At 39.5% G+C, this 24,042-nt stretch overlaps 2 non-coding genes across 2 annotated transcripts; both read left to right on the forward strand.

Moving 5' to 3' along the window:
• The first annotated feature begins 9,548 nt into the window (after positions 1–9,548).
• On the forward strand, positions 9,549–9,620 carry trnat-cgu (transfer RNA threonine (anticodon CGU)). Its single transcript has one exon. It is a non-coding gene; the product is annotated as a tRNA-Thr (tRNA).
• Positions 9,621–10,033: 413 nt separating this feature from the next.
• Positions 10,034–10,115, forward strand: trnas-cga (transfer RNA serine (anticodon CGA)). The gene has a single exon. It is a non-coding gene; the product is annotated as a tRNA-Ser (tRNA).
• Positions 10,116–24,042: the final 13,927 nt, after the last annotated feature.

The raw sequence follows: 24,042 nt of genomic DNA on the forward strand, positions 1-24,042 counted from the left end.
AAAAGTATTTATTCATTTATATGTTTTGTTTTACAAAACATTTGAATTCTGTTGCTGTTGGTAATTGATAATCATAAGAAGCAGTCCATGAATAATCATAGAGGAGATGGCTACAATGAAAACAGAAAACTACAGCAGTAACAATCAGCTGAAGGCTGATCTATCAGAGGAGTATGAGGGATTGTGCCTGTGGTGTTTGGCATACATTATTCTTATAATTTGACATTTCTGTCAGTCACTGTGAAATATTAACTTTTACATGTGAATTAAGCAGCCTCTGCTTGTCATGTGTTATGCTCCGAAGACACTAAATCAATGCTGATCTGATTTAGAAACATGCAATAAAACATTACTCTTTCATTAGTGTCAATAAGGACCAAATTAGAGCGCTATTTTGGAACATGCGCGCAGAATACTGAGCTATAAGACGGCTTTTATATGGAGCATGCTTCTGAATTAACAGTTATATGAGCCATCTTTTATCACATATGGTTTCTGTGAGCTGTAAATGACCACCGACAGCCTAGAGGTTATGGAGAAGCTGTAAGCAGTTTGCTGGTTTGTAACCCGAAACCATGTTAGAATGAAAAGGAAGATGGGCCTCAGTTGACTTTGCTAAATCATTGAAAAAAGTGCTTCTGTCTCACTCACACACACACACACACACACACACACACACACACACACACACACACACACACACGCACACACACGCACACACACACACACGCTGCCTGGTCCCACTCTGGTGATAGTGGTCAGGGTTCAGTGCTCATTTCACACCCATCAAAGTGGCATTTTAGCAGCCCTGATATCTCACCCACCCCAATCTCCTCTATAATGAAATGGTGACACCACTCACAGTATTAGCCTTATCTGTCTTTATACACACTCTCGAGAGCACCAGAATAAGAGCAAAATACATTTATTTGGGGTTATTAGGCTGGAATAAATGCATACATCAAAATACTAAAGTGGAGATGGAATTAAAGCTTCATTACACAATATCTTTTTTATGAACACTGAATCAAATGGCTGTAATGTGACAGGGTTAGTGGTGCTGCTGATCACACTGAGAATCGGTTCTAGTCTGGAGCTCTTCATAGTTTTCCTGTCATTGCTTTCGTCCACTGGTCTGATTGGTTAGTCCCTCCAGACATGGATAATAATACATCATATGCCATCCATTCATCCGTCCGTCCGTCCGTCCGTCCTTCACTTTCTAGCAAATCCACTGGAGACCGTTCTTAAAGGAACTGAAGGAACTCTGCACGTCTCTGCGGTCCTAACACCCTGGAGCTGAACAACCTCAACACTGTGGAGATGACTTCAGGAGGAGACCCCCAACATTACCTCCCTTCATCACATTCAGCAGCACTTTATCTACTGTGGAAACCTTCAGATTTCCTGATTTGGGTCCTCCACCAGAGGCCTGGAAGTCTGAGGGTTCTGCGCAGTATCTTAGTTGCTCCTAGGATTGCGCTCTTCTCCAGCTCCTCTTTCAGTCCCATGTACAATGTTCCTGCTGTTATGTGTTGGACTGTCTCAGGAGCATCTTTGCACAGCCTGCACCTAGGGTCCCGTCTGGTGTGGACCCCTGTCTCTATTGATCTTGTACTAAGTGCCTGCTCTTGTGCTGCCATGATTTGTGGTTCTGTCACTTTTAATCTCATAATTTTGACTTTATATCTTATAATGTCAATGTTTTAAATCACATATTCTGACATTTTATTTCATACTTTTGACTTTTCTCCCATAATTCTGTTTTTTTTTCTCATAATTTTGACCATTAAGCTCATAATTTCCACTTTTTATCTCACAATTATGATTTTGTTTCTCATAATTTTGGCTTTTTTGTCATAATTATGACTTACCATGTGGATGTAACCTTCTTTCATTGCTGGAAAGGAGCTTTCAAAGACTGCCTTCTCCCTAGTATAGTGGGACTAGATGGCACTTGGCTTGTGATGCTCAAATACCAAATACATGCAAGTACCAAATACATGCAAATTCAATTCTCTTTCAAAAAATCATGATCCAGATGCAGACTTTGTCGTGAGCAGTTTAATGTATGACTTTTTTTTTCCTAGTAGAAAGAAGATAATTCTGGTACATTCTAAAGCAGTTCCAGTAGATTCTTCTGCAGAAAGTTCCTACCTGAAACTCCTCGCAACAAGGTCTGTGGATTATTTTCTCGCACCACAGGACTAGTGCCATCTAGTTCTGTTATACTGGAGAGAAGGCAGATATCTCTACGACATCCAATATCTCCAAAACTCTGCAACTTACACCGAAACAGTATAGACAGATAAAGAGCAGTACAGATCAGAGGAAAAATATGCATTTTTGATTCTGGGATGAACTGTCCATTTAACAAATAAAAATCGTGGCAAATATGTGGTGTGTTGGGATTTAAATGGGAATGCTGATCAGCTTCACAAATCTGATACCTGATGAATGCCTTACACTCTGGTATTGCATCAGTCTCATCTCTTATAAAAATTCAGAATAATAAATTAGGCCTTCCTGTGATTTTTCTAACCCAATTTTCCCCACACAGCTTTTATTTCAAACCGGCCATTATCTAATATCAGCATTTATTTGAGAATTTGCTGTAACCTATTAATCAAGCATTTTGAGCTCTGTGCCCATGTTCTTTTATAACAAAATGAGTAACCGCCGAGCTCCAGTCTTCTTCCCTTTGTCTTCTGCCTCTTCTTCTTCTTCTCTGCTGAGTAAAGCAGGTCCTACTAAGATCAGCCAATTAAAAGCAATGCCTGTTTAATCACCGCAAAATGGGCAACAAAAGGTGTTTAAAAAGTGCTGCTCACACAGAATCCAGTCAATTAGAGGACAACCTTCCTGGGAGAACTCGCTTTCTATTTTAGGTTAATGCATCAAGTCCCTGCGCACATGTCTGTCCACACACACACACACATACATTCTCTTTGCGCTTACCAAATGCTGATGCGGGACTTTAGTGGTTCATTTAAAGCGTTGCTAAGGAGTCAAAGGTCCAGCCATCACTTTCATTATGAGAGACACACACACACGCTCACGCACACACACACACACACACACACACACACTCCATGGCACCGGGAGACACAGCCACAGAGCCAGCCACGCAGAATTAACAGTATGCACATAATTAACTGAAGTTAGACTCCACGCTAATCTGCCACACACTCCCCATCATGCCAATGAGGCTGAGCTCCACACTTTCCTCTTCTATCAGTCTGCTCGTGTTTTTGTCTATAACACACACATCTACACTTTATCTCCAGGCTGCTCTTCTCCTCCACTTCCTTCCGTCTGTCTCCCACCCTTCTCCTCTCTGCTGTTTGTCTCCTTTCTTTCTTTCTCACGCAGACACTATACCAGCCGCTTTGCATCCGCCAGATAACGACACAAAATTCAATTTCTCGCCGAGTTGCCTCCCTAATGGCTGAGTGGGGGGAGTGTGACGTGCCGAGGTTCCTGTGCTGAGTTACCTCTCCTCTCATATCGCAAGTTCATACCGCAGCCCCAAAAATGAGACGCATCGGCCGGCAGAGCACAGCGGGACGCCAGCGTGCCATGACGGCAAACAGCCTGCACGCTGTGGAGGGGGTTCAGATAGACAGGTGGTAACAGGTACAGTGATACAACACTCAGCTGTGAAAGGAGTCTCATGTCAGCACAGTGTGTTTTTAGTAGTGGCATTAGACCACATTTCCCATTAAACTTGTGCTATGTTGATTTTCCTCAATCAAAATGAACTCAATATGTGGTGCAGCTTTTGTGGACAACATCTAACACTCATAATTGCCTTTAAATTGGCAATGAAATGCCCCAGATCAACCCTTCCAGGCATGAATTATGACCCTAACCCTAACCCTAACCCTTCAGTAAGATTTTTTTCTTAGATGTCTTTCTTCTTTAAACAAAGCAGTTTTTTCACGTCCACTCAGGTGGACGGCATGCATTTGAGTTTTTAAAAATATGAAATATGTATCAAACAACTGAACCACAAACAAACCACTGAATAAAATGATAAAATAAAATAATACATATTTGTAGCACATTATACTAATTTTTTCATGGCTAATGCTAATTACTCGATTCTCATTGGTCAATTGCAGCATTCTAAGGTCTGTTTTTTCTGATAACAGACTGTTACCATGGACACAGTTCTGACCATAGATTCTAAAGGAACAATAAATCACTGTTAAATTGCTAAAATTATTTGAATGCTAATATTTTGTGTCAAATTATTGAGTTTTTAGAACATAACCATGTAAAAAGCTGGATAACATATAGTGAACAGGTCATTATTGCAAAATAAAGCCATAAAATCATTTTTAAATTTATATATTGTGCCACATAAATGTGTGCCAAATATGATTTCTAAATAATTGTGTAATAACTGGATTAATCTACAGTGAGCAGGTCATTATTATGAAATAAATCCCTTAAAGATGATTCAAGACCTGCATCATCTGTTGGGATTTATTTCACAATAATGACCTGCTCACTGTAGATTAATCCATTGACATTATCCCTCATGTAACATATTCAAATACTGTTTAATACCACACTCTTGACTTTCTATCACACACTGCACTTGAATTCTACAAAATATAAAGACACTAACTGTTACTCACATAATGCAAGTAATGATGCACAAAATATTGTTTTTGCTAATTACATTGTAATAACATAAATCAATTGATTTGCAGCGACAAAAAAATGTTACAACATCTATATATATATATAATATATAAAATAAACAATTAATTATTACTCATTACTCATTGTTACTTGGTGTCAAAACATTTTATTTACCTGCAGGGTCTCCTACTGTAGAAGGATTGGCAAGATATTCCTGAGCTGCTCAGCGTTTCTGGCCTTCTGTTGGCCATCTGGGTTTGAGAAAATTATGTTGCACTCATAACGTCTGGCCAGTGGGTGGCAGTGCATGAAACGACACAGTAGCGTCCACTATGGTGGCTAATGTACAACTATACCATCAAAAACCATGCACACTACAAAAATACACTAGAAAATGGCTTGTTATTACTGTAGTGACCACTATGCATGAAAAGGTTAATATTTATCCATAGTGATCGTGGCAAATGCTGAGACAAATTTCACACAGTATGAGATTAAGGTTTTTGTTGTGAGAATTTTACAGTGACGCCAAAAAGGCGTCAGAGTGGCGGCATGTGGTGACGCTGTGAAGGCTGCTGCCTCACAAGGTCGGACAGTCGGTGAAATTAATTAAAAAAAGAAGTGGTCCGACAGAAAAGCAGCAGCCAAAAATAGCAGAGACGCTGTCGGTGTAGTGTGTGTTTGTGCCATGGGTGGGAGAAAGGGGACAACTGGCTCTTTGGATGAGAAACTGACTGATTATCGGGGAGTCCTACCTGAGTGGAGGCAGCAGATGATTCAGGTAGCCTGCATAACCTGCATTCTGTTACTTGAGATGAGAGTAAACCAGGTGCATCTACACATTTATACACAAAAACAATTGGCTTCAGTCACAGAAACAGTTTCTATTTCTTTTATTCGCTGTGTTCCAGCAGGTCAGAGATGCTGCAGCTGTGTGCTGCTGAACTGAACCCACACATTTAAACACAGAGATAAAACAAACTGCATTACCAAATACAAAATCTGAAATTATCCACTCGTATCTGCCTGACTGAGACATCAAAAACAGCATCAGTAGAAATATAATTTGTCCTCTTGTTCACCTTATTATTTATGAGAATACATTTTGGAGCATGGAAGCATTGTTTAATGGTTACAGAACATATCTGGGTTATATTTTTTATTTTCCTATGACAATATCTCTGTATTTGTGTATGTGTTCACTCCAGATATCAATCAAGCGTTTGTGTTTGTTTATTCATTAAGAATGCCATTTATCTGTTTTTGTAAATGAACTCTTCATGTTTGATATGTGTTAGTAATATCCTCACTGATTTTGTGATTTTCTTGTGTTTCATATCCTCTGCCATTGGAGTCACAGTCTTTCATTTCTCCAGTCAATGTACATATGCATGGGTCAGAGTTACTGTAGAGCACATTAATTAGAAAAACCCGACATTGATGATGTCACCCAAAGGTTTCCAGAGGGATGTTCTGAATCCTGGCTTTGATAATGTTGATCGCGTGTTTGCAGGTCAAAGCAGAGTTTACAAAATGTCTATGGATGAGCTGAGGTTCCTCCCAAACAATATTAGAGGGAACAGTGTGTAGAAATTAGTTATACTGTAGGTTGATGTTGTAGATTGCAACCAACTGAATACTCCTCATCTTACCCTCCCCTTCCAAGTGAGCCAGAGAACCTTTCGTGGCTGCAAAAACCATGAACGGCCTTATCAAGAGCCAGTGTTTTGCTTGTTTGTGCTGAGCTACGTTTTGCAATGTTTCGTAGCCACCGCAGGTTCTCCTACATGCTTGGAAAGGGATGGTGAGGCAAGGTGTATGCAAGCAGTATGGAAGTATCTGCTTTTCGTACCATAGATCAACCTTTTGACTATTTGGTGAAGTGTACTTAAGTTTACATGCTCCAGGGCAGTGCTAGCCCCGAGTTTGTGGGGTTCCCACCGAAAATCGACTAAACCCAAGGCTAAAAAGTGCAAGTGTGAAATGGGGCTAAAAGAAAGTAGCAGTCAGGGAACAATCTAAAATGTTCACATCAGTTGTTGTACTAACAGACATGTAAGGGCTAGTAAAAGTGCAGTATGAATCACATAACCCCGTGCTTAGCTTAACTCTGGTTTAACAATATGTGTGTGTAAATTAGTCCACAGTTAACTCTTAGCCCAGGGGTAAGAATATGCAGTGTGAAAAGACCTACTGTAGTTAATTTTGACTCAGTCCTACATGCAGCTTCCTGCTGCTCCAAATCCTCACAAGAACATTAGACAGATTAAAAGGTATTTTGGCATTTTTGCAACCAGAACCCCAAGCCTTTGTGACACTCTAAGTGACTAATGGAGACAACAATTTTTGAAATTGGTCCAGTTGGGAGTCAAAGCGCTGCAGCCGGTAGAAACAAAACTACGCTATAACATCATCTTCATGGGCAACTGTGCACTGTCAAAATCTGTTCACTAAAGGTGCTTGTTTTTTGCCACTGACAGGCTCAGCTGGAAAGGACCCCTGCGGAAACCGACCTTTTTTGTTAAAAAGACAAATACATTTTGTTTAACCACAAACAGCTTTTTGATTTCTCTTGCCAAACTTATCCAAAGATTCCTTTATTATAAAAATAACACACACACTCAGCTATACTTAAACCACCTGATAAGTCGCTATAAAATCTGAAGTCTTTTTAAGTGTAATCATGAACTGACAAGAGTAATATCTTTACATTCCACCTTTTAAGCCTCCTGCTTTGATCCACTGTTGTTACAAGACAGAAAAAGAACAAAGCCTTGCATGGCTTTCAGTTACATCATTCTTTTTATGTATCTGTGAACACAAATACTTCAGGGCACTTTGTCCTCAAAGGCAAAATAAAGTCTGTCAGAGAAATTACAGGGAGACAATGATTTCCAATAGCAAAGTAAGGTCATCTGTGTTTAATTTAGACATTTAGTAATATGGAAAATCTATGACGTGCATAATCACCTTCTCGGGTCCGACACCGTAGGGCCTGGCGCTGCCCATTGATCCCAGCAGCCGGGCGTCCTCTAAAAACACAGACATCAATGCGTCCAATAAGCAGCAGGAGGAGGACGAGAGATGGCCGGGCAGATTAACACTGCAAGACTGATGAATGTTCTCCTTCCATGGTTGATTCATTTGATCAATTAATTTCATCAATTACCTGTGACGGCGACGTCAGCGGAGGGAGGGACAGAAACACAACACAGTGGGAGTATCAGATTACCACTAATTATCTACACAGTTCTGATTTATGTGTGTTGATTAATCAGATATTTGATTAGTTACATGCTCTAATTGTCCAGTGACAAAGACTAGGCTTGGAAATACAGTATCAGTAGGCTATAAGGATTTTTCTTTTTTTTATTGGTCTGGAATAAATTACAGTCTGTATCACAGGATTAGCATAATAGATAAGCTAAATGGATAATGCTGACATGAACCAAAAATCTTGTCCCCATCTATCTTCCCTATCTGAGTTAAGTGAGGTGTATTTATGCGTGAGTGTGTGTGTGTGTGTGTGTGGAGATTATGTTTGCAGAATTGCTGCACGCCGCTTCATATAGTCAATGTTATCAGATCCATGTGTCACAGTTACATCTCCACGCATGTTATCGTCTGTTTACCTGTCTGTCTGTGCGGTCTGGAGGGCAACGAGGACACACGGCGTCCATGACAGCGTTGTGTTTATGATGCCGTCTGACATGGTCCATTCATCATTCAGATGAAACCGGGGGAGCTTCTCTCTGCATGCCAACACCCCCCACTAGCTCTATTCTCTTTCTCTGTGCTAACTTGGATTGATGGATTTAGTTGATAGTCTAATGGCTTTTTATGAAAAATTACATCTGGTTCAGTCAATGTTGTTGACTTCTAATATAATATATGGTGGATTTAGTTTGATTATACAGTACTGATTGACAAACGAGACAACACAGGTAACAGAAATTGTAAACCTGAATTAGGTATGAAGAAAACTATGAAAACATGCTTATATGCTTGTATTTAAAGGCTCACTAATGTATATTTTTATATTAACAATGGAATAAATGATTACATGTGATGTGAAAGGGATTGCTTGGAGTGACAAACCCACAGAGAATCAATTCCCCTTAGCTTTTTAGCCTTTTATAATCATTGTTTCTGGTTTTATAGACTGCAAATAAACTGCAGCGGCACTGATGAACTCTACCTGCTCAGCACCAAAAAAAAAAAAAAAAAAAAAAACACACATAGGAAGTTTGCAACTGTCTGGCGAACATGGAGAACTTGGCAAAACATGACAACATACAAAGAGGCAGTATGGTTTTCTTGTTTAATTTCAAACAGTTGTCATCTGTAAGTAGTTTGTTAAACCTCAGAGTTTCGGGGTCTTCATGCACTGGAGATATGTACAGTTGTGTGTCGTCTGCATAGCTTGTAAATGTTAACAACCAGAAACGTCTAAGGTTGAAAAATGAAGCCACACAAAAGTACCAAAAACTGCACTTCTTCAAATGGCCACTTGAGGCTGGCTTCAAAAGCAAGTCAATCCCCATTGTCTCCAATATTAAAATGTCCAACTTTACATATATACATGCTGACAGCCTTGTACAAAAAACAGTTTTGGTCTCTATAGCTAATAACTGTATGTGCGGTGAATGTTCATAACTCACCTTTTTAAATTTCGTTAAGTCTGCATAATTAAAGGCGTGGATGACTAGCTGCAAGGCATACGTATCTTTGGCCACCTCAGCTCCAGCTACGCTCCAAGTCTTTGCCCATTTTTGGATTAGACAGGAGTAGGCTGAGTCAGGCACTGCCAAGATGGCGGTGGCCAGAACCACCACACTGAGTGTCACAATGGCTCTTCAGAAACCTATTGGGTCTTGACTCTCTTTGGTTTCAAAGGCGTGGTGGCCAAGTGGTAAGGCGTTGGTCTCGTAAACCAAAGATCATGGGTTCGATCCCCATCCATGCCTGTAATGCATCAGTGATAACTCTTCTCATTTGGTTGACTCATCTCAGAAGTTTCAAGAATTGTGTAAGACTAAATCAGATGGATATGAACATTACCCCAAATGAGTGATAATGTTGAAGTGAAACTGCTGCCTCTATAAATATGTTTGTATGTTTGTTTCCTTGTTTAATTTCAACATTTTAGCACTGATGAATCACTGCTATTGGACAGTTTTGTGAATTTGTATGTCAAATCTAACAACAGTTGAACTCCATGTAGCATTTTGTTGTTGTGAGTCACTGATTGTGATGTTTCTATTGTAGTGAATGATTCACGTCACGTTTCCCTGTCATAAATAGTGGTGCGACTTGGTACTTACAATGAGCTTAAGTCATGTTTTTAATCTATTTATGTGTATGCTGCAGTTTTAAAACAGCTGTGATGGCCGAGTGGTTAAGGCGTTGGACTCGAAATCCAATGGGGTTTCCCCGCGCAGGTTCAAACCCTGCTCACAGCGACAAAAGAGGCTCCACACTAGGTTGTGTTTAATAAGTTTCTGTAAATATACGCTTATAGGTAAGCAATGTACTTGTGCGTGCATTTTTCCTCTATTATATAGAGTATGGTGAGAATAATTTCAGTATATAACAAAGATATAATATGTGTAAATCTGCCTCTTTATGCTTTAGCTCTTTAATCTTCACATTATGTACTTGCCCCCAGCAGTTCCTCTGGGCACCACTATAAGAAGCACTGCTGTGTTCTTGTGTATGTAAAACTACAGCATGTGAATTCTTGCAGCTGTGTGTGCATCAATTATACAGGCTGAGGAGGAGCAGGAGTGTGTGTCCAGGGTGCCAGAGTCTGGCAATAGGAGAAACAACACCGGTGAGCCAGGGAGCACCCAGCCATTAAATGGCCGTGACGGCTCACTGAGCTGCTGCCAAAACAAACCACACAGAAAATGACCAGAATGCATCTGGAGGCGAAGAGGTGCAATGAAGAGATAGAGTGAGGACAGGGGTTTAGGTGGCTGGGGCAACAGGGGCTTGTAACAGTGGAAAAATGACACTCAGTGCTGGCCAGAGGCCAGGAAACACAGACGAGGACAGAGAGGCGAACGGGGCTAAAGACAACATGATGGGGGCGACAGGAGGTGGGGTGTGGTATGTCAAGTTTACTGTCACACACACAAGCATGGTGGATAAACCAATGCATAAACATCTGTGGCCTCTAGCAGAGAAAGGAAAATGCAATCTCTACAACAATGGATAAACACAGTGCAGTGTCTGCTGTAGACATTAGTGGGTCCAGCGCTTCATGGCTGGCAGCCAGGGGGGGGGGGGCATCTCTGCAGCTTGTTAGAAGACTGAGGAGGGTGGCAGCCAAAAGACTCCCTGTGTTTGCCCGGCTAATATGGCAGAGGTTAGGAGCCGTTCATTCATTACTGTGGCCATCACTGTGCCTCCGTCTGAGCCAATAGAGCTGGAGGACGAGGCAGAGCCAAGAGACAATGCTAACGCCAACGGTACCCCGTAGAGAGGTATAGTATAGGACAACAGGGGACAAGCTATCATGACACACTGTCCAGATCAGATCCAAACATTCCTACAAGTCCAGAGGAGTGTTAAGGCTCAGAGGCTGTGTGGTGTGATCCACGAGGAAAAGTTCTTGTGTGATCCAAACTGGTCTTTAAGTGCATATATTGTTACAATAATGTCCTGATCATTTATCTGAATTATTACCACAACCAAAAATCAACATAATATATTTTTTACCCCTGCCAGGTGGGAGGCTTGAGGTGTGAGTGAGTGCATGCATGTTCACTGGATCCAAAGTTACAGGTCAGTATAGTGATAAGTTCCATGTTAAATTCCTTCAAAGTCTTCACAACATACTTTATGAGTCTGGACAGACATGGATCTAAACTGTAACTTTACTGGTTGGTGGAAACTCTGTTTTATACAACCATTGACCACTGACTTCTCTTCTTAACTGGCCACTAGGGGCCGCAAGTGAATAACAACATATGTCGGGGTCACGTTAACGGTATTGCAGTAGGTGCTTCACCATCTGAGGATCTGCACTGTACTGAGTGACCTCATCTAATTTCTTTTCTATTATTCTTGTTATGTGTTGTTTTTTTGCCTCCCAATACCCCTTTCTCTGATGTTCACTGACAGTTTGAATAGTTTATTCAAATTCAGCGATTTAAAATTATGATTTTGGAAAACTTTTGTTTATCATGCTGCCCTGAGTATCTCTTGCTCACGGCAAAGAAACAATTCCACAGTTTTAACCAAGTGTACATTTTTAACAGCTGGCAGAGCACAATGGGTGCCAGTAAACATAATTTAAAATGGACTGATTGGTCTCTACTGGGTCTGCCAGTGGTTTAGAAAAAGATAAGAAAAAGAATAATTGAAGTCACAGCAGAAGATATCCTGACTTTTAGTGCCCATGGGTGAACCTTCATACACACTGGATCCCCCATTTCCCATAAAGCAACTCAATAGTGTCATTTTGCTAGAAGCTCCCTGTTCAAACCCAAGCTGTGATGACTCTTACGATGCTGTGGCACCGTGACATCATTAGGGTTATTTTCCCAGACTTAAAAAAGCTACTCTTGATTTCTTTAGTACCAGTGTTGCAGATCAGATAAGGGGGCTCTTTCGTTTAAATTACGCATTGTGATCAGGAGATATTCACCAGTTTATTGGCAGCAACCACATTTTCACATGGGACTTTCATGTTAAAACAATTTTGATCATTTGAAGTGTGACTGTATGATGTCTTTATACATAGTCACTGTATCACCTACAGTAGATGGCAGCAACAGCAAATGGATATCAGTTTAAGTGTACGCTACATTTAAAATATTTTGCTGGTGTGCTGCTGCCTCAATCGATTAGCTTGTTTCTGTTATTGTGTGGCTTTGGTTAATCTCAACTAACCCTTTAAAACACCAAAGTTACACAGTACCACAGACAAACTAATGGATTGAGGCAAAGGTAACCTGTGTTCTGCATGGTAAAATGATCAATTTCTTCAATGGAGCTTTGGAGGGAGAGCAATATTTAGCTTGTCTGTCTGACAGCAAAGTAAAGTGGTAAAAATATTATAAATACTGTATAGCATTCACTTGAATTGATATTTGTTACTTTGGGTGGCTAACATTCATTTTGCTGTGTACCCTGTCTCCAGCAGTACATTGCTTAGCCTCCTACGTTCTTCTTCTGTAACACGCTGACGATGAAGAATCACCTCATACAACCCCACTTCAAATCATCCAAGTCATCCCTTTAAGGGTTAAAGTGTACTCTTGATCTTAGAGACACTAATGTGACAAATTAATCTGAACTCAGAGTCTACTTTGAACTCTATCCCACTGGAGTTTAACCAACTGTCATTGAGATAGATCACCCGTCTCCATGACAACTGAGTAAACTCCACTGTACTACAGGGTGCTACATGCTGCTGTTCTCTCATTGGACCAAAGCTCTTTCAAAAAACTGTGCCTGTGGTTATCTTAAGTAAGTTCACTATGTCCTAAATGTTACATTTATTTATTGTGTATGTCTGTATCACTATGTCATTATATAATGTCTGTATTTATTATAGCATATGCATAATATTTTTTATTATTTTTTCTTTGTCCTCTTTTCTGGTTAATTAATCTGGTTAATTAACTTTTTGCTTCCATAACTGTTATCTGCAAGAAGCTGAAATAGTAGTTTAGTGAGATATTTAATTTCTTGTTAATAGGCTAATTCCTAAATGATTTCATTCACTTCACTGCGAACATTTTTCAACACTGATAAAACTCATCTTCACCACTTTCATTTCTGCATAAATAAATTTTAATTCAATAACCAAACAAAATAAATATTTCAGTCATCAACCCATTCTAATTATGTTTCTTAAATTCAAAAATATTGCAGTCAGTGAAACACCAACAGTTGCACTCTAAAATGTTATCAATGTTTTTTTTGCAGACATTTGTGTAAACCCTTCTTTTAATGTTTATCCTTTCCATTTTGCATAAATGTAACAGTCATCTTTATTCAATTCAATTTTGGATGTGGAGCTACGCCATGTACTTACCCTCCCCTCAATGCATTCACACCCCTTCTAAGTGGCAGATAACACCATGTCTGGCTTGTTCCCATCCATCAGTCCATCTTTAACAAATATCAGTCTGAGCTGCCTGCTGTCTGCAGGATCTCTGTTTGAACTGCAGCAGAGTGCTTGACTTTTTTGCAAGAATCTAAAAAAAAAACAAAAAAAAACAAACAAAAAAAAAAAACAAATTGAAATGTTGTGCAAACTAAACCAGTTAATACATATTGCAATCTGTACATCTGCCAAGTGTAGCAGACATAATCAAAATGTCACTGTGTCAATGAGGACATACGTTTCTTAATAGAAATATCAACATGACTTAATCTGTGAGTCAGGATTTTAAATTTACTGAGTCAGATCACAACTGGCTTGGAAAGGAGAGGCTGGTAAATTTGTTTAACACATCTGAGATATAGAAAGTTCTGTTACAAAACCTGTTTATCCTTGACTGTTTCCCATTTGTAACAGGACTGATTCAGTTTTACCCAAATGTACTGAAATCATATTACTTATGAGACACTCCCTGCAAATCCCAATTCTTCACTACGAGTAGTCTCACTTTCACTGATACAGTTTTTTTGTAGATAGAGCAGATATAAAAATCTTTGAAGTACAACAGGATCACATTATATTACATAAGGAATTAGAGGCCCTTATATGGAGCCCTGTGGGACTCTATATTTAATGACATACATATATCCCTGTCTTTTTCAGATTGTTTACAGCTAATTTGCAACAATCAACAATCCAATATATTTTAAAAGAAAAATATTAATATATTAAATAATATAAAAAAAATATTGATACCAGAATTATATTTTTTAGCAAATTTTTAAAAGTTTATTTTGGGGGCATTTCTCTCTAATAAACACCTACATTTTGACCAGCATTCTGCTGTTCAACCGTGCTTTTTCCAGCTCAGAAAAGTTTCAGAAATCAGGTTATTTTTATCTACTGAGAACTTAGAAACTGTGTTTGAATGCATTCATGTCACCCTGGTTAGATTACCGTAACGCACTCTTCTCCTGCCTCACACTACAAAACTTCACTGAACTTCAGCTGATACAAAATGCCACAGCCAGACTCTTAACCAGATCCAACACATTACACTTAACATTACGCATTACATTTTAAAATCACTTCATTGGCTCCCAGTCCATCTCAGAATAGATTTTAATTAATGATCGCTTTTAAGGCTCACAGGAGTTAGCTCCAGAATATAAAACTGACCTCCTGATCCCCTGCGAGCCTAAGTGCAACCTGAGATCCTCTGGTCGGTAATCCCTGGCCATTCCTCCGTCAGAACGTAAAACTGAAGGTGACCTGGTCTTTGTTGTTTAGGCCCCTCAGATGTGAAATGAAGAGATAAGGGAAGCCGACACTTTGTCTTCTTTCAAGTCACTTTTAAGACCTAACTATTTTAGACTTGCTCTCTGTCGACTTGGCAGCTTGTTTATTGATTTTTATTGATTTTACTGTGAACAATTATGTCTTTACAATTCTGTATAAATGTAAAGGGCTTTACAACTTTTCTTTGAAATGTGCTATATAAATAAATAAAACTCTCTCATATACTACACAAATACTAGACTAAGAGATTACTGCATTTACTCTGTGAGTTTATTTTTGTAAAAATGAAATGATACTCAAATGTAAATTTTGTAAAATTTATGTATTTATTCATTGACATTCATGCCATCAAGTGTAAACTGTAATATATTCATAGCAGTATTTTCCTATAAGATAATAAATATCAGTGATCCAGTTCAAATTTTAAATAAATTTAGAATTACTCAGAGCAGGAAAGTGTTCAGTGTATTATAATTTATTATAAACATTCTATTTTAACATTAACAATAACAAATTTCCATCTAGAACCATTATCAAAAATAATCATAGCCTGTGGGGAAAGGCTGGAAATTAGTACAACCCCCCCCCCCCCCCCCCCCCCCCCTTTCCAAAAAAAAAAAAAAAAGAAAGAAAGAAATAAAAATTGTAAACACTGCTATTTATAATAAGTAAGGATACTTTGTTTTAACATTTGAGAGCTTTAACACAAAAAATAAGTGAGTTACAGGTGCTGAGACAAAAAGAGTTATGCCTCTCCAGCTGTTCAAAAATTGTGGTCAGTGTGGTCAGTGTGACCGCCTATGGCTAAACAGGCAACAATGATCAAATTTTCTTTGCCTTTCTTTGTAATTTATATGAAAAACATTTTAATTGAAAACACAGGCTCTTTTAGGAAAAGTCAGGCACCAGCAGGATTGTATTTTTCAATTCAAATAAGTTATTGCAAGGAAAGAATTTGTTAAGGTAAGCGAGGATCTGTGTCTTGGTTAAATATCCGGAAAAACACAATACTTTCTGACATTAACTATGTAACCTCTCGTCTATGAGTAGCACCCCAACTACTAATGGATGAGAGGTCGCAGGTCAGCTGAGGAGGACGCCATTAACATTTACATCCCACACTGTCATGAGCACGAGCGTCTTGTTCATTAATAGATGCACGCTTCCTTTTGTGCAGTGATACGGCTCGTGGGTGTGCTTTGAGAGAAGGGAAGTAGTTTCTACGTGAAACTGCTCACAACAAGGTGTGTGGATTATCTTGAGTAACCAGGTCATGATTTCTGGGAAGAGACACTGCTGCTTTGACCAACTCAAGCCGAGTACCATCTAGTTTCTCTATATTGCAGAGGAGGCAGACATCTCTATGGCCGAAAACTCTGCAAACTCACACCAAAACTACCTAGATGGACAAACAACACACTAGGTGAAGTGAACTGTCCCTTTAAAGGCTATAGACGATGACTCATACAGCTTGTATGCACTTTTTTTGGCTGTCTAATTGTGGTTGTAACACCCAGGACATCACATGGACAGACTTGAAGCCAGAAGGGGGCATGTTTACGCAGCTGTCACTGCTGGTTTGACAGTCAAACATGGTGTGTACAGCCCAGAGTCACAAGTTGCAACCCCGCCGGTGATCCGAGCTAACGCCGCTCTGGACATTGGGCCATGGAGTTGTTTGAGGAGGGACTACTGAAGAGCCAGTGAGCAGAGGGGGGCCGGCGAGGTCAGAGCCAACGCAGCAGAGCTAATGTGGCTTGTTGTGATAGAACAGAGGCCAAAGGGCCATGTTACGGCTAACCGGAGTGTGTGTCTGTGCCTGCTCGTGTGTGTACTCTCGCAGGCACAAGCCACCAGGCTTGTTTGCAGTCTGTGTATCCATACGGCGGGGAGAAAGAAACAGACAGTCGCCCTCCACCAACCGCCACATACCCCACATCCAAGCTGTCTGTCGTCCCCAGCCAAGAGAGGAGGAAAACAGAGACGCAGGGGCAGCTTTAGTCTGTGTGCAAACTGGTAGACAATGCTGAGACAATAGACAAACAACGGTCTACAGTAACCAATGGGCTTTTTCAAATAAACTCAGGAGGACGGATGAGTCTAAAATTCTCCGAGGTAATTCATTTCAACCTTCAGATACACTGTTTTTACAAAACACATGTAGACATGTTGTGTCCAACCTTCATGTGTACCTGGAGGATTAAAAGCTTTAGTGCTGATCAGGGCTGAATCTTCCCGAGTGGACAACATAATATCCTCTGAGAAGTACAGATGTTTTTTACAAGGTAACTTCGTTTAAACTGGTGAGGCATAAGGAGTTTATAATACTGTTTACGTCACGAAAGAAAAAGCACAAGTGGGGAGATTTTCCTTTGGCTAAAAATTGTGTAAAGCAACAATAAATGTGTGTTCTGATAAAAATTTTGATAAAAGTTACGGACATTCAAATAAAGTCACTTTTTCATACACTGCAGCTTCACTTCATTCAGCTATATTGGGACAGTTTCGGTAATCTTGTGATCACGATCTTGTCATCAACTTAAATAAAAACTTCAACATATGAAGCATTTCTGAATTCCTTAAGATGTTTGCTTTCTTTATGTAAAGAAATTAAGTGTGTATAGTATTTTTACATGACTCACCATTTGATTGAAGTTGACATAATGATGTTGGTTCATGCAGTTTATATACTGTCATTTTCTTTTTACATGCATCATGTGTTTGGAAGAAAAACTCAATTTTTCCTTTACACAGATTTTAAAGTGAAAAATCTTTGTTCAGCTGCCTTGATCACTCATCACTTTAACTGCATCTTGCAGACCCGTAGTGTTAATTATTATTTCTGTTAAATATTATTAACACTACAGGTGAAAATAATTCAAACGCAGTGTTCATTAACATTCAGCGCTACGGGTGTTAATAATTAATATGGATTATTCATTATTAATGATGCACATTACCGACATACCATTGTGTTAGAGCTAGGATGTCTAATTGTGCTTGAAGTGGGACGACACCTCGAGATGACTGATATCTGTCAGGACTGCATGCGAGTATTTTCAACAAAAATGCAGATTCTTAATCATCTAAAACGAAACAAGCACCTATGGAACAATTGAAGACAACATACTGGACAACAGCTAGACTATAATTATGGAGAAATCTGCAGACAACGGAAATTACCACCATGTTCCTGACATCCATCCAAACAGTTTGCCTTGCTAGTTTTTGCTGCAAGTGACAGTCGGAGGGCGGAGCTGGAGGAGGACGTGAACCCGTTCTGACCGTACAGGAGTAACGCACTTTGCAAGTGAGTGGGCTGCTGGCCTCGGCTGTGGTCTCTACCCTGGTTTGTCTTTTCTTCCAAAACCATGTTGTGATATCCATCCTGAAAATCATTTTATGGTTAAGCAAACAACAAGCTAACACTGACATATGCTGAATTATGTGCAAACAGCTTGGGCTTTAATGTTGCATCAAGGTATTGAGGTCATTTATTATCATTACACAAAGCAGGGATGCACAACAAAGTAAGAGTTGTAGTTCATTCATCTTACAAACACATACAACATACATATAGATAATTTATTGCATTAAGAGTAGATAAAATATAAAACAAAATAAAATAAAACAATATATGCAGTTATTTACATGTATAAATACACACAAATACGCCAAGGAAACTAAAAAAGAAGGGAATGAATGGTCAGTCCATCACTAATACACATTCTCTGCTCCAGACTTTAGTGTCAGTTCTACTAAAGCTTATGGGTGATACACTGTCGATCATGCTATATGAAGTCAACAGCAAATAAATAAACGTGCACATTTGGAAAAAATCAGTAAGTATTCTAGTCTCTGAGTGTGTTATTTCCTTTTTTTAGAGACATTTATTTATTAAAGGTCATACAATGTAGACATGTTGGGTTTTAGGGTATGCATCTCCTATAAACCACAATGGAACCGGCACCAAAGTCTGCCACCAATGATGATGTCATGTCCCCTCACTCTCTTTTAGTTTCCTTGTCTACACCCAGGAAATAATTCTGTAATGCATTTTTTGCATTTGTGTCATGTTGAATGTAGACAGCAGCATGCAGATGGTGATGATAATACTGTCGACGTCTTCACATTAAAAGTTTGAAATCTGGGAAACCGTTGTACTTAAGCTGTGATGGCATGTAAACACAGAATCCTCCTCCCCTCGTCCTGCCAGGGTCTTGCATGTCATGATCTGTCAGCTCAGAACTGGTCCACCTTGATCCAGAATGTGGTGGAACAGGCCTCTGAAAGATGCTGCAACTGCACCACACAGACACATCAAACAGCGCTGTCTTGCTACAGTCACATGTATTGCAGCCCAATACTTTCTATGCTGGTGTTGGTATTTTTCTTAAGATACATAAAGCTTAAACAGAACGGGCAAAAAGTACACCTGAGGGTGGCGGTGGCCTTTGGTGCTGAGCCTGCAGCTGACCCAGACTGCAACACACTCAGTCCACTTTGGTCTGGTCAGTGTTGACATCCAAGGGTTACACTGAGCCAGAGCTGAGCTGCACCTCTGGATGTTCAAAACACACCTTACCAGACATCAGCTCCATCTGCTCATTCACAACTCTCACACTATAAATATATAGTTCTAACATGACTTACGGCAGAGTTTTAAGACTAAATCCACCCTCAAATTCTACTAGGACCCTAAATTAAAAAAAAAAAAAAAGCAACAGAGGAGAAAACGTAAACATCTGTGCGAGATGTGGCCTTGTGGCTGCATTGTGTGATGAAGCATGTGTGCACTGGTCATTAGAAGCCAACCAGCCATGAGCAGCTACAGTCAGGCTCTCTGTTGATCCGTCTGCCGGAGCTTTGACAGTCACAACAGGCATTTTCATGGCCTTTTGAGGGATTTATTGTGTGGGTCCCTGTGCTGTAGCCGAGCTCTGTCTCTCCCACTCTCTCCCACTGTGTGTGGTGGCGGCGGTTCAGACTTCTGCCTTCCTCCTGCAAACTTTGGGCTCCTCTTCGCAATTGGATACAAGGATCCATTCATCCACTGGATCTCGTCAGTGCTCCAACACCAAGGGCATCTTTTTGATGACAATCAACATGATAACTTGAATGTTGAAATGTCTTGAACAGCTCCAGCTGGACAACCCACTGTGACTGACATGAGTGTCAATTCTGTGACAACTCAAGGGCTGCTGACTCAGATCTCAAAAATGTGTCTGGAACTGGCAAATGGTGGCAAATGTTGTGCAGTCAGCAAAAAGTTTAACATACCAGTAAAACCAGAGTTGGCAAAAGTACCCACATTCCATTCTCAAGTAGAAGTACAAATACTTAAAATAAGATTCTGAGCAGAAGTACAGATTCAACTTCCTTACTCAACTAAAAGTGGAAAAAGTACAGGCTCTGAAATGTACTCAAAGTATAAAAGTAAAAAGTCAGACTTTATAAAATATATGACTTCCAGTTTGTTCTGTGCAAATCTAACTGAACGTCACCTTTTCTCCATGTTTGAGTCTTGTTGTGTTGTTTTCGTCTTGTTACATCCTATTCATCTTGTTATACATCTTATTTGTCTTGTTACATTTTTCACATCGTATTCATCTTGTTACATCAGTTATGTCATTTTTGTCTTGTTACATCTTTTACACCATTTTTATCTTGTTACATCTTGTTATGTTGTAGTCACCTTCTTACAACTTTTTTTAATTTTGTTACATTGTTTTCATCTTGCATTTATAAGCCTGGTTTGAAAATGTAGCAGTAGAGAGTACAGATATTTGTGCTTAAGTATTGCAAGTAAAGTACAAATACAGAAACCCAAGTTTTGTACTTAGTTACTTCCCATCTCTGCAGTCTAGAATATTGGCTTCAGTATATTTGTCCTGAGATGTAGATTCTGTAACGATATGATTCTACAGTTTGTCACTGAGTGGAGAGGAGAAGGTGAAGACATGTAGGATGAGTGAGGAATAGTGGATGGAGGCAAACAACACACATACACACACACACACACACACACACACACACACAGTAGCAGACATCTTCGTCATTCACTGGCACTCAGAGTCAGCCTGTTCTCATGTAGTGACAAGATGTCAGCCTCCTCGATGCATACACAATGCAGAGTGGAGATAATAACCTCCCTCTATCTCTCACTTGCTGATGCATCAATTGAGGTATGTGTGTGTGTGTGTGTGTGTGTGTGTGTGTGTGTGTGTGTGTGTGTGTGTGTGTGTGTGTATGTTTACTGCATGTGTGTGCTCTGTTTGTGCATTCACCTGTGTGCATGTCTGTATGTGTGTGTGTGTGTGTGTGTGTGTGTGTGTGTGTGTGTCAGGTCACCTCAGGCCTGCTCAGCCTCCAGATGGAGCAGCAGTGTCCCTCCAGCTGAAGCCCCAGGTCCAGATTGGTCTCTGTGGAGAAACAGAGCCTTCAGGCCCTGCTGCATGACTCCCCCAACCTACCCCCACCCCAATACTCAGTGGCAATCAGGCTTTTGTCTCCCCACTCCTCACTTACTGCACTTAACTTAAAGCTTTGGATCTGCGTCACAAATCTCTCAGCAGCCACAGCAGACGTCATCCAGGAGATTTTCCAATACTCTGAATAGTCGCTCTCTGCTGGACATTATTACATAGGTGCTTATTAAATCCCATGCAGATCCATACAATTAACTTGTCCAGTTGTCCAGTCCACAATAATTGCTGTATGTGTCTCTGCACATTCTCAGCACACACTTGGCAGCCTGCACTAACACACTTTTCACTACAGAGACAATCCCACTTTTTAAACATTTGCTGTAATTAACATTTTATATTGTAACAATTTATCAAATGACTATAGACTAGTCTGAAAAATAGATTCCTATGCATTTGAATGGCATTTTTTCTGCAACCTGTGTTTTTTAGGCCCCTAACACTAGAACAGTCAAGGTGGTTCTTTTCACATTTATATGTGCAATAACTTTGTTGCATTAAAAAAATACGATTTTACTTATTTCAGCCATAGCCGGTTATACTGACCTCACAGAAACTGTCGATGTTTTTGCACAGTTGGAGATGCATCTTGGTTCCTTAACAACTATCACTATCTCTGTCAATCAAACTTCACAAGTGGTCTGGACTTTCAATTTTCTGGGATGGCTCTTGGTGGATATTTGTTATCATTAATGTTAAAATAAAATGTTAATAATCAGATAAAATACATGTAACTGTTTCTCGCTCTGAGTAATTCCTGATTAATCTAAAATGTGAATCAAATCACTGATGATTTTTATCCTACAGTCCTGCTGTTAATGTATGCAATCATTACAGTTTACTTCACACGATGGCATTCATTTCGATAAACATATTTTTTAAAAATTGACATTTTGATGTTATTTTATTTTTAAAAAGATAAACTAACAGAATAAATACATCGATCTCTAAGTCTGGTGTTTATCATGAGAGATAACAGAGTTTGAAAGTCAAAGGTCAACATAACCACTCATGGCCGCTCTTGTAATGGAATTCTGAATTTTTTGGAGAATTTTTAGACGTTGCCAAAGTCAACTGATATCCCATGGGGTTTGTTTGATGGCCAGCTTGACTTGATCATCAAATTACATCTTTTATTATTCTTTTAATGTGAGAGACCAATAGTGGCAGAAACAACACATGCAAACTTTAATGTCATGACAAGATCAAGTAACTTTGATAGAACTGAAGCAGACTATATTTTCGCTGTGATGGATTACAAAACAAGCATTTTTGTGTCTGTCTGCTATTTCTTTTAAAGTAAATTCAAATAGAAACAAAAGCGAATCAAAACAATATGATCTGCAAAATGTGAAGTGAATAGTTTAAATGTAGTCAACCTGCCACTGTTTGTTACGGTATAAAAGGGACAATGTGATTATAAACGATTATAATTGCATGAATAAATGGATAAATTAATTTTTTATGGATAATTTATATGTGCTGAGACAATCAGCTTTCTCATTTCTGGCCCAAACTGGACCCTTTTGAGAACATAATGAAAAAGACTGAATTAATTCATAATGTGCAATAATTATCTCAACTACAAACATGATTATAAAAATGAATATTTATAAACAAGTGGCAACACATGCCATTTATAGGATCTCTCACCCTTTCCCTCTTCTAATTGACTTTTAGTTTGTGCAATCTGTTCTTGTTCAGTAATGCCTTTTTCATGCTAAATATGAATATGAATTTTTACGCTACAGTAACTCACCAGCTTCCCGCCTGAGTCCCTGCGGTGCTCACACGCTCCTGTTGGTCGCCTTCCACGTCGCTACGGCTGATTATCTGGTTCACTGAGGGCGAGGCAAGGACGAGCAAACATACGGCAACTTTCAATCTCAGAGTCTGGAGGAACCTGGCTCCCTGCCATTCTGCAGATTTTCATGTTGTTTCCTTCCCCACCCTCGTCCTCCAAAGATCTGCTTTTAATGCTTCCTCTGTCATCAGTGCAGCCTTTGATGCACCACTGATGAGTAAATTCAAAGAGACGTTGGCTGTGAGCGACAAAACCTTGAGAAGACTCCAAAAGGAGATGATAAATCATCGTTCACCTTGCAAAGTATTCATGTTGCCTTTCTTCTGAGTTTCTGATGCAGAACAAGCTTGTCATCAACGCTTTGGTGCTTCCAAGAGTCAAAAGTCAGAGAGTTTTACAGCACTTAGGGAGGGCATGTATTCATGGTTCTTCTGTTGACTTTGTTGAAAGAAAGAGTAAACTGGATATTTAGGTTTGCAAGAGAACAGAAAACTGTGAAAACATCTTCATCTTTTATTTTATTTATCTGACAAATATGCTTCAAATACCCCAAATGAGAATAGATAAATGAAAAGTTCATAAAACCAAACCCCATCAGTTCTCACACAGCCACTGTATGTTTGATAGCAGTAATGGGAAGTACTCAGAAACTTAACTTCACTCTTTGAACCTAATTGAAGCAT

The sequence above is a fragment of the Lutjanus erythropterus genome, chromosome 5 (genome assembly GCF_056507025.1).
Source record: "Lutjanus erythropterus isolate fLutEry1 chromosome 5, fLutEry1.hap2, whole genome shotgun sequence".
Classification (NCBI taxonomy): domain Eukaryota; kingdom Metazoa; phylum Chordata; class Actinopteri; order Lutjaniformes; family Lutjanidae; genus Lutjanus; species Lutjanus erythropterus.